Source organism: Nicotiana attenuata, unplaced genomic scaffold (assembly GCF_001879085.1).
Source record: "Nicotiana attenuata strain UT unplaced genomic scaffold, NIATTr2, whole genome shotgun sequence".
Classification (NCBI taxonomy): domain Eukaryota; kingdom Viridiplantae; phylum Streptophyta; class Magnoliopsida; order Solanales; family Solanaceae; genus Nicotiana; species Nicotiana attenuata.
In genome coordinates this window covers 1-8,730 of record NW_017671344.1, presented here as the reverse complement: position 1 = coordinate 8,730, position 8,730 = coordinate 1, and positions in this window count along the sequence as shown.

Below are 8,730 nucleotides of genomic sequence, written 5' to 3'. Positions count from 1 at the left end.
CTTACTCATGCATGTTCTTCATTCATGTAGGTATCGGAGATGCCTTCGAAAAGAGGCTAGTCCTACCCAGGGAAGAGACCGAGTCCTCGGTTCCAAAATCGGGGAAAGATGACAAGAGAAAAAGGGCTTCAAAACCCGAAGACCCCCAGGATAAAAGAGACCATGCTCAGAGGCAAATGAGGAAACTCAGTTAGGTGGACAAAACTCAATCCACCAACTGAATGACGAAGAAGAGGACGAGGGCGAAGAATCGGCGTTGGTGACCCAAACCAGAAAGCCAATCGAAGCCGTCAAGTCCTCCGAACTTGAAACCCTGCCCCGTGAAGAGGAAGCTCCAATGAAAAATGCGGGAAAAGCCCCCGAATCACCTGAGATCAAAATCATTCCCCCGCCTTCAACAAGTACACCAAAAGGGGAAAGTAAGGAGACCCCCAAGGCTGGACAGAGCGCCCTGAGCGACTTGCTCGGGATATGACAATAGGTCACTCCCCTCCTCTACCATCTTATTTTGAGGAGGCAATAAAGGAAGCTCAAGCTCAGCGAACGCCTGACCCGAGCAGAGTCCTTAGTGAAGAAGATCCTTTCCGGGATTGCTTTACTGGGGTCGATAATGCCGCCGACCTTAATGATGCAACTACCCTCTTTGAAGAGGCTCATCATCTCTTTTCTCGGGTAAGCATTAGCTCTTATTGTTGCAATTTTTCCTTCTCCTTCTGGACTAACTGATATCTCTTTTTTTGGTGTAGGCAATAACTAAGTTTAGAGCTGAGCGGAGCCAATGTGAGTCCGAGCTCAAGAGACCCTCTGATGAAGAGAAGGCCCCGAGGCTCCTTTGCAGCAAAAATGAGGAGGAACTCAAGGACCTACAAGCAAATTTGGCCAAAGCTTGTCAAAATGAGGTTGAGCTAGAAAAGCAGGTAACCCTCGTTTTGCAAGAGTATGGTCTAGTTGACCCAACTGTGGAGGCTAACACTTCAGTGTCTCAGCTGCAGCAAAAATTGGATATGATCGGGCAACTTCGAGGGGAGGTGGATCAAGTTAAGGCCAACTACAACTAGTGGAAGGAAAATATGGTCGGCTTGCTGTTGAGAAAGAGGCTACTCTAGCCAACCTGGCCTTGGCTGAGACCCAACTCCAGGGAGTCAAAGTAAAAAATCTGGCTGAGGCCAAGGAGATTGATCAGCTCGAGGCCGAACTTGATGCAACCGGGGCTGAGGTTACCGAAGCCAGGGCCGAGGTTGAGAGGACGAAGCCCACGACTGACAAAACTGTTGCTATGTACCTAAAGGATGCCGAGGCTGCTCAAATGGAACTAAGGGAAGCCTCTAACTAGGATAAAAGGATCAGTGATTTAGCCAAGTATCAATTCCGGAGGGAGACCCTCGAAGAAATCCATGCTCGAGGTTTCGACCTCATCGAGGAGATAGCCCAAGCAAAAGCGCTCGAAGTTGATGCCAAGTTCCTCGTCTCCTCCTCCGACGGTGATGATGATAAAGGCAGCTTGAGCGGGTCCGATAATGAAGCTGGGCCCGAAGAGGAAGCTGCTCCTGAGGGAGAGGCCAGCCCTGGGCATAGATAAGATTTTCCTTTTTTCTTGTATTGTTCTCTTTTGTAAGACCTTTTATCGGTCCCTTGTATATATCTTTTTCCAAATATATAAAAGAAGAATTTGCTTGAATGTTTTCTCGATATTTCCTGCCTTATATAATTCTTGCAATGACTTCATCTTTCTTAACTGTGTGTTTGAGATTTTATCTTAGATGTTTTTCTTCGAAATTGCCATGGCTGAGTTTGAATAAGTTCGAACTTTTGGGCATAGACCTTTACGGGCTTGTGACGGATAATGGTGAGTGCTCGAGCCATGATCAAGCCATTATTTGTTTAGGCTTGGGATAATCGAACCCTTGGGTTCGAATTGAGTGAGAGCGAGGTCCCGAACACTTTTTGAATCGACCTTTTAGGCTTACTAAATCGGCCCTTAGGCTCCTTTTTAGGTCGGCCCTTAGGCTCTTTAAGTTGGGCCAATTCGGCCTCTAAAACGGCTATAATTTTTCCCTCTTTTCGGCTTAAAAGACTTGGTGAAAATTTCTTTATGCCTTAGCATGTGTTTTTTTGTACCCGTTGGGTTTTTCGAGGGTTCAATCGATCAGTACCCAATTTTTTCTTAACCCGTTTGTGTTAAGATAATTTAATACCTCTTGAGGCTCTTTTGAATGCTGATATTGTTGAAGCCTTTAAATTATTCGGGGGCTGATTTATCGAAGACCTTTTTATTTGCTTTGCCGAGTAGCCTTATTTAACCGGTTTTTCAAAGTATTTGAAGGCCTTTAACTTATTGTGGAAGTCGGACGTCTCTGAGTCGCATTATTTCACCCATAGCCTTATTATATGACCGTAGTCTTTAATATGACTGTAGCCTTCGGGTGTGTCTCTTGGACTTGTTTCCCCATAACCTTTCAAACTTGTTCGAAAGGTTAGTCCCCGAGTATGATGGCCTTGGCCTTTGCGCAGAGGGATGCCTCTTTGAGGTCTTATGAACTCGAGTTTAGATGACTCGAATGTGTTGACTATTGATGATAGTCCTCGAGTATTCGAGGTGTATTTATGTTTTGGCCCTTGAGCCCTTTCTCATAGAATCACAAGTATGGAGCTCATATAGTAGTAAACTTCTTTAAGACACAATGTGTTTGATATAGAAAGAATGCTTCTTTGGATACTTGTTACATGCGTACATGTTTTGCCATCGGGGCTCGACTATTCTATATGGATACGGTTCATTTGACCGTTTTGGCCCATTACAAAGTTTTCCTATCGAGTCCCTCTTTAGCGTGAAGTATTTTCCTCGAAAATATAACCTCTGAAGGTTATGCCCCCCAGTATTCGAGGTTGATTGAAAAGAAGCCTTGGATACTGTTGAATTCTCCTTAGGTAGCACATAGTTGTTGCCTCGTTAAAAACCTCGCCGGAAAAACCCATTTGGGATAAAACCCGATCCAAGGGAAAAAGAGTGCAACGCGTGCTTTAAAACCTAAGGTATTCGTGTATAAGGGTGCCCTCGATGTGTTCAATCAAGCATCTGCAATGAGTTAGTCTTAAATACAAATGGAAAAAGGAGAAGGTCATACCTTAGCGATAATACCGTTTGAGTAGCGATACATTCTAGTTGTTTGGCAATTGTTCGCCTCCCATCGTGCCAAGTTTGTAAGATCCTTTACTGATAACTCCGATGACTCGATACGGTCCTTCCCAATTCGCGCCTAGTTTGCCTTTATTCGGGTCTCGAGTATTGAGGGTAACTTTCCTTAGGATCAAGTCCCCGATTCCGAAGTGCCAAAGGTTGGTCCTTCTATTATAATATCTCTCGATTCTTTGCTTTTGCGCCGCCATCCGAACAAGTGCAGCTTCTCATTTTTCATCTATTAACTCGAGGCTTGTATTCATAGCCTCGTGATTTGACTCCTCTGATGCATGCCAAAATCTGGCACTGGGTTCTCCGACCTCGACCGGGATTAAGGCCTCGGAGCCATATATTAAGAGAATGGGGTTGCCCCCGTGCTGGACTTAGATGTCGTTCGATATGCCCAAAGAACCTAAGGTAGAACTTCTCTCCATTTTCCTTTTGTGTCGTTCAACCTTTTCTTTAAGTTTTGAATGATAGTTTTGTTTGTTGATTCGTCCTGTCCGTTCTTGCTCGGGTGGTACGGTTGATAAGATCCTCTTTATTTTGTGTGTTTCGAGGAACTCCTTTACCTTATTGCCGACGAATTGCTTCCCGTTGTTGCATACAATTTTGGCAGGTATCCCGAATCAACACACGATGTGATCCCAGATGAAGTCAATAACTACTTTTTCACTAACCTTCTCGAAGGCCTGTGCTTCCACCCATTTAGAAAAATAGTCAGTCATAAACAAAATAAATTTAGCTATACCTGGGGCCGTTGGTAGCCCCATTTCATGAAAGGCCACGGGGACAGGACTGAGTGAAGTTGCTCCCCGGGCTGATGAATCATCGGTGCGAACCTTTGACATTTATCACACTTTCTAACAAACGCCTTAGTATCTTTTTCCATGCTATCCCAGTAATACCCTACTCTAATAATTTTGCGAATCAAAGACTCGGCGCCGGAGTGGTTTCCACAAGTGCCTTCGTGGGTTTCTCGTAAAACACAATTTGTTTCCCTTGACCCTAAATATACTACCAATGGTCCATTGAACGTCCTCCTATACAATGTTCCATCTTCATCCAATGTGAACCTAGCAGCCTTGGTTCGTAGAGCCCTTGATTATGATCCGATGGGAGCTTTCCACTTTTCAATATTCAATGTACTTATTCCTCCAATCCTAAGTCAAACTTGTAGAATTTATCTCGCCATGACCTTCTTCGATCTCGATAATTGGACGGCAGTCCTCGGATAATATCATCTTCCTCGACTGACGACCCCAGGTTTGCAAGTGCATCGTCTTCACTGTTTTGTTCTCGAGGAACATGATTTAGAGTCCACTCCTTGAAGCGGTGCAAGGTTACCTGTAGCTTGTCCAAATATCTTTGCATCCTATCCTCTCGAACTTCGAAGCTTTTGTTTACTTGGTTCACCAGCAAAAGAGAATCGCACTTAGTGATAATAGGTGAATTGAACTATGATTAAGCCCTAAAAGAACCACTTTCTTGTAGACTTTTTATGGTAAAAGTGATAACAAAATGCTCTTATTAGTGCTTTTCATGTTTTGCAGGTTACATACAATAAAAGAAGGCTATGGAGTACTTTTGGGATCAATTATGGAGGAAAAAGAGGCCAATCGCATAATATCCGCCAAGTGCACCATGTGAAATGCACAAACCAGAACTGGAGATGAACTGCCGCGGTCCCGGCGTAACCGCGGTCGGACCGCGGCGAGAAGCTATTGCAGATTCAAAGAGGTCATTTCGCCGCGGTCCTAGCGTAACCGCGGCAGGAGGCGTAAAATTGAGGGACTGAAGTGCAAAACACGGAATTCTTAGCCCAAAAACCCTATTTAAACAATAGAACTCGCCCAAGGGAGGCATGAAATTTTTTAGAGAGTACTTTGGCAAGGAAAACAAGTATGAGAGATCACCCAAAACATCATTACTCTTATTCTTCTTTATTTTTCTTGCAATTTATGATTATGAATCATTTAGTAGTTTATTTCACCATTGTCATGAGTAGCTAAAAACCTTAATCTAAGGTTGTGGTGGAACCCGTTGGGGATGGCTGGTTGTTTTATTAATATAATTGAATTTGCTTGTTAATCTCTAATTGTTCATCTATGTTTTGATTGTGGATTAGTTGAAAGGGCCCTAAATTATCCGTTCCTATTTATTATGTATCTACTTGAGAGAGAGTGCATATTTAGGTGATTGTATGAACAACATCACTCCCGGAGTATAGACGAGAGTCATAACCGAGGGTTTAGGGGTTGGATTAGAGATAACGAAACCCCGGGTGCAATCTAAGTGAATTGTATTGTGAAATTAGCTAGCGTAGCTTGAGAGAGTGCGTCTAGTAGATTATCATAATTACTTGAGAAAGAGTTATGATAGCTTGAGCGTTCATGATTGTTAGAGACAACTAAATCGTAGTTATAAGACATATACAACCAAGGAAATTACCAGCGGGGGAAACCATTGCCTTAGACTTTATTTCTACTGTTTACACATCAAGTTTAGTTAATTTTCCGCTGTTAATTACTTTCAGTCTTTAGTTGTTAGAAAATCAACCATTGTGAATCAAAAAGTTTGGGAAAACAGATTGTGTGAATTTAGTAAATCTGACAGTAGTGATTGATAGATTAGTTCCCTGTGGTTCGACTCTGGGCAATAATACTCAAATTATATTTGCAACGCCCGCATAGTCTTTTGTGAGACTCAGTTGAGCGTGATCAAATTTTGGCGCCGTTGCCGGGGAATTAACGGTGTTATCAATTACAATTGAAAGAAATACAAAAATTCTAAGTGTAGTCAGTTTTCTCTATACCAATCTTTTCATTGAAATTCTAACGTTTGAAATCTTGTGGAAAGCAGGTGTATTCCTAGAAATTCTTCGAGGACTGGAGAACTACTAGAAGGACTCTCATACCCCGAGAGAATATTCAGGGCATTGAACCGTGCCAACAAAGGACTTCAACAACCTTAACCAACACACCAACTCGAAATTGACATGGGTGACGTAGATAACGTCAACGGAAACATCAGGGATGAGCCAGCTGACTTAAATGTCAGAGGAGTGGCACCTCTTGTGCCCGAGGCTGCACTTTATGACTGGGCACAGCCTACAGCTGACAATCTGGCCACTGCCATAGTTGTGCCCGCAATTCAAGCGGAGACATTCCAGATCACCAACAACATGCTGCATCTGCTGCAAAATAAGGGACTGTTCTTCGGGTCAAGCATTGAAGACCCGCAACAACACTTGAAAATTTTTCTGTCAATTTGCATGACCCAAAGGCAACCCAATGTAACCCCTGAAGCTATGAAACTGCTCTTGTTCCCATTCTCAGTAACCGGGTCAGCTCAGACTTGGTTAAATTGGCTCCCTATCAACTCTATTACCACTTGGGAGGAATTAGTTAAGCAGTTTCTGAACAAGTTCTATCCACCTAACAAGACTGCACAGCAAATTGATGCCATATTACAGTTTAGGCAGCAGTCCACAGAGTCCTTGCAAGAAACTTGGGAGAGATTTAAAGGGATGCTTGTGAAGTGTCCTCATCATGGCATTCCAGACCAGATGCTCGGCCAGAGATTCTACATGGGTCTAGCTGACAACTTGAAAGCAAATGTGGATGCTTCAGCTGGAGGTGCTTTCTTAAGAAAAACATTCACCGAGTGCAAAATTCTCCTCGATAAGATGTCACAAAATGCGGGGTGGATGACTAGAAGTGCAACACTGGCACCCATAGTGCATTCAGTTCCACTTGATCCCAATAATTCGCAGGAAGAGAACATGGCCACACTCCTGACCCAGATGAGCCTACTGACAAAGAAGATTGATGAGATGGGTACAAAACAGGTACACATCGTTGATACAACAAATGGAGGACTATGTACACCGTGTATTAATCAGTCCTATGTGTGTTCATGGAGCGGAGAAGGTGAAAATCAAGGGGTCTCGGGAAGATATGAATTATGTCAACAACTATGGGGGTCAGAGACAAGGAGCACAGCAGTGGAGACCGCAGCAAAATCAGCAGTACAGGCCTAATATGCAGCAGCCTGGGGGTATGCACCCTCAAAACCAATTAGTGCCAGTGCCTTATCAGAAACCACAGGGTTATCCACAGCAAAATCAGCAGCAATTGGTTTATCAACCACCCCCTCAGCAGCAAGATAACAACATGGTGGAGATCAGGGGTGTACTTCAGCAACTCATTGGGACAAATAATAAAGTACAGGAAAAATTGGCAGTGCATGATTCAGCCATAAAGAATATTGAAACGCAGCTGGGTCAGTTGTCCATGGCTTTGAACAACCGTCCTCCGGGAACTTTACCTGCAGACACAAACATAAACCCCAAGGAGCAAAACCCGAATCAGCTGATGGCAGTCAGTCTCAGGAATGGTAGAGATTTAGATAGAGAGCAGGAAATTGCACAAGCCAGCAAGAATACTACACCAGCCACTCCAGTTCAATTAGAGGTAGAAGAACCAACAAAACTTACTGAAGTGGTGGTTGAGCAGAGTCAGGAGGAAAAAGGCAAAGAAAAGGAGACCGAGCAAGTTGCAGAACAGGTGGCACCTCTTGTGCCAGAAAATCCTAACAGAGAGAAGCCAGAAAGCAATGCACAAAGGGTGATACCTGCACCCTTCCCTCAGAGACTGGTCAAACAAAAGAAGGCAGACCAATACAAAAAGTTCATGGAGATGCTGCGTCAAATCCAGTTGAATATTCCGTTGATGGATGCCTTGAGGGAGATGCCCGGTTATGCCAAGATGATGAAGGATTTAATGTCACGGAAGTTTGATTTTCAGGATCTATCCACAGTAACTCTGACACAGACCTGCAGCGCAGTGGTGGCAAAACCGATGGCTCAAAAGATGTCCGATCCAGGTAGCTTCACTATTTCATGCACAATCGGAAGTTATGCCTCTGCAAAGGCGTTGTGTGATTTGGGAGCCAGCATAAACCTGATGCCGCTGGCAGTGTACACTAAATTGGGCATCGGTAGAGCTAGACCGACTTCTATGTTGCTACAGCTGGCTGATCGCACTATGAAAAGACCAACTGGTATTCTTGATGATGTGCTGGTGCAAGTGGGGAAATTCGTGTTCCCTGCAGACTTTGTGATTCTGGATTGTCAGGTGGATGAGGAGATACCCCTTATTTTGGGGAGACCATTTTTAGCCACTGGGAGAGCACTGATAGACTGTGAGACTGGGGAACTTAAAATGAGATTGAACGATGAAGAAGTCATATTCAATGTTCAGCAATCAATGAGGAGACCCAGCGAATATGCGAATTGCTCTCTAGTGGAGGCAGTGGATGTAATCCTGCAAGAAGATGATAGGACCCTAACTGTGAAAGATCCATTGGAGGCATGCCTGACGAATTTAGAAGAAATGGATGGTGAGGGGTTAGCTGAATGGGTTATGGCACTGGAAGGCCGAGGGTTCTGGTCAAGGGAACCTCAGTTCGAGTCCCTTGAGCTAGAAAAAAGGGTCACGTCCTCCAGCAACGCCATCAATAGAGGAACCACCCAAGCTGGAGCTGAAGCC